This window comes from Plasmopara halstedii (assembly GCF_900000015.1).
Source record: "Plasmopara halstedii genome assembly, contig: Scaffold_287, whole genome shotgun sequence".
Lineage (NCBI taxonomy): Eukaryota > Oomycota > Peronosporomycetes > Peronosporales > Peronosporaceae > Plasmopara > Plasmopara halstedii.
Window position 1 is genome coordinate 915243 of NW_020187208.1, and position 3527 is coordinate 918769.

Here is a 3527-nt window from a genome sequence, read left to right on the forward strand (position 1 = left end):
ACGCGATCGTACGCGATTTGCCTGATTAGGCGGCGAGAACACTCGTGAGAGCTGCGATTTCAGCTCCGCCCAGGAGGGAAACGCAGCTTCGACCGAGGTGCCGCATGTCAGTGCCCATCCTAGCGCTCGACCACCGATCTTTGAGATGTCTAGTGCTACGCGCTGTTGTTTGGTCTGAAGCATGGCGGATGTGATGGCCATCTCAATCTCGCTAAACCAGAGCAGGATATTCTTTCCATCCTTCCCCTCGAAGACCTTAACGCTCACCATGAGCGGCTTAGAGCGGAATATCATCCGTCAATGACGGTGGCGTCATAGATTCAAATGATGCAGACATCTTCTGCTGCAGGGGCTCTAGCAGCGCGTTTTCGTAATTTGAAAACTTCCTAGACGCGCACCGATTGCCTCGGGGCCTTGTGCCACAAGGTGTACCACGCCCTCAGGGCCAAGCAGTGACATCAGCTTATTAAGCCCATCCTGCATGCCCTGAGGCAGAGAGGAAAATTCCTCTTTACAGAGGATCAGTCGAAACAACTCAGGTGTAGATTGACTACAAGTTCTATCAAGTGCAGCGGGGCTGCCGTAGCGTTGCGCCCGAGGAAGCGTCTTTAGGTCACCGACCTTTCGTTCTTTACAAGAACCAAGTACTAGTGCAGTGCATCGCAGTCCGCTGCTCTTTAAAAGTACTTAAAAGCCTTAACCAATGCAAACGAACACTTCTGTTCAAAATCGAAACTGCTTTTTATTTATAATTTTATCCTAATGCTAAAAGTTTAGATTTTCCTAAATATACAAAATATATATTGTAAAATCTAAATACATGCATAACTACTGGCTACTAGCCACGTACCGTATTCTTGTTTGGGTTTGTGGTCCCATCATGCACATCTCGTGCAGCACACACCCCTATTATTAGGGTTCGTGTAACCCGGTTACAATTTACCTTTGCGTCATAGTGACCACCATGTCCGTGATTACATACAGCATGTGTATAGAATAAAAGAAAAGCTGTACATCCGAGTAGGCGCTCCGCACGGCGATGGACCGCAGAAACCCAATTCGACCCACCACAGTGTGTGGCGGTTCATGATCACGCGCATCGGATTAACTCGGTTGCACGGGAAGTAATGCATGAACCAGAAGAGCGTTAGCTTAGGCTCACAACCCGCAAGTTTGACGAGGGGGTCTATATCGAGGAAGCTTCCGGACTGCAAGCGAGCGTTCATGTGTCATATTTGGTGCGCACCTGCAGCGTGAGTCTTCGACGACTTAAAGACTGCCTTGCTCAATCACTACCTGAACGGTACGACCGAGCGGTACTACAACAAGCAGGAAGGAAGATGGTGGCACCTTTTGACGCCTGGTCATGTTAGAAAGCAACTTCACCATGCGTTCAAGACGGCGATTTCTGCGTCTCAGTCAATGAGGCTTTTAGATCTCTGATAATACCTGAGCAAATTGTGTCATCTTAATCAAGAAAGTCGAGACGGTTGGCATCTTTTTTTTTACTATGAGTATAGTGCGCAACTCACTCACTATACGAATGATTTGCGATCTTGTGCGTTAGTATCTTAAATGCGTATCTTATTGCCGCCAAGTGCAGAAAAAATGAGCCAGACTTTTTGGTGTCTATCCTCGCCATGAAAAGTTTGGCTCGAAATTTATTAGCGAATTCGCTTAGAACGCGAGGTTTATAGTTTTAAGTGCCCATATAATAATAATCACTATTTATACTGTGGTTGACATGGCAAGTATGTCGTTAACTAAAACCACGCTTTGCGACTTAAGCGTACTTCACCTGCAGCAAAGTTGGCCAGCGTTTTTGCCCATTGATGTATAACCAGAAAATAATAAAATCAATGTTGCCCAATGTAGTGGGCAGATGAACATCAAGACAATTAAATTGTCCACATCAACTTGTGTTTACAAGATAGCAGGACTTAATAGAAAACCTGGATAATGCATAGTAAATTGTGTCAGATATTGTGAAAAACATAGCGTTACTCAAAATGTTAGCACATTTAATGACCAGCGCTTGGTCACTGACGGCAAGATGCTTTAATATACGCTTAATGGCAGCTTGCGGCGAGTGAATGCGTCAAGTCGAACATCATTTGACTCACGAACGCCAACTTATTACAAATGCTATCCAGCGTTATACAATCGAACGTCTAACCTGAGCTTAAAGGCCACGCGATTGCGCCCGTGAACAATTAAACAAAAGACTAGATCGATGTCGTCATGTTTGATATATCAATGCAAACTATTGTGTTCTTTGTAAAGTCGGAAGATGCACACGACGGCATCAGCAAGGATGGCGCCATCATGACGTCTATTGCTAAGGTCAAGAAGCATAAACAAAATTTGCAACGTAAAACGCCCATGCAAATTCACCAGCGTTTTGTGGATCTATCGTTCAGCAAACGAGCTTGGCCACACGGACAGTAATGCAAGCAACTTGCGTTATACAAAATCACCTAAAACACGTTCAAGTAGTGCTGTAAAACGTGGATCTTCACTTGAAACTATGACCACGGGCAAGGTATAAAGGTAATGAAACTTTGTTGAGATACAACTTGGCGTTGTTCCCACCGATATCGGTGTCGCTGTCAACAGCAAGATTAACCATTTAGTCGATAAAGACAACAATACCGATATTTATGGACACGTCATTCGGGAGACTAGACCAAAGTCCATATCAATGGCTGGTCAACATTCATTAAAAGTAGTAGACATGTTGAGGTGTCGAAGCTTGCGACAAGAACTCGCCCCCGGCACACTTCGCACAAGCACACGCACACATAAGTTTTTTTAGTTATACATATTAGGCCGCCAATACGTAGAATTGACTGAGCCGTATATTATCCTCGACGAGAGCATACGTCAGAGCAGGATGCAGCGGAGCTGCCGTAGCTCATTGCTTAGAGGAAGCTAAGCGAAACTCACCGACCATATGTTCTATACTAGAATCATTACGAGTGTAGCGAACCGCAATCCGCCACCTCCAAGAGTACCCAAAACCTTAACCTAAGGCAAATATACTATTCCGTATATAAATCCAAACTGTATCTCTTTTTTATTTGCGACAGAGCCGCCTATATTGAAATCTATAGGTGTCTCTAGTAGAATAGTAAAACCTTACTTAAATGCATAACTACTGGCAGTCCGCCATATAGGGGCTTCTTGTTAAGGTGTAGACACACCAATGTGTGGTCACACCATCTTGTGTGACCGACCCCTTTATACCAGGGTACGTGTAACCCCGTTATACTCTCCTGCACCAAAATTCTGAATATCCACAATTCACACATAACTGTCGCCTCGTACGAGGCTCGCGTGTCAAAGACACTTTAACGTCCCAAGGGTCCTCTTCGCGCATTCTCAGCTCAATGAGCCATGTGTCTATGACACGAGAAACACCCAGCCTCGCTGGTTTCGAGAGCGCCCGCGGGCAGAGCCCTTCTTCGTCTTCTGCACTCCATAGAGTACGTCCACGGCTTCAAGGGAAGCCCATCCCAAGCCCTCGA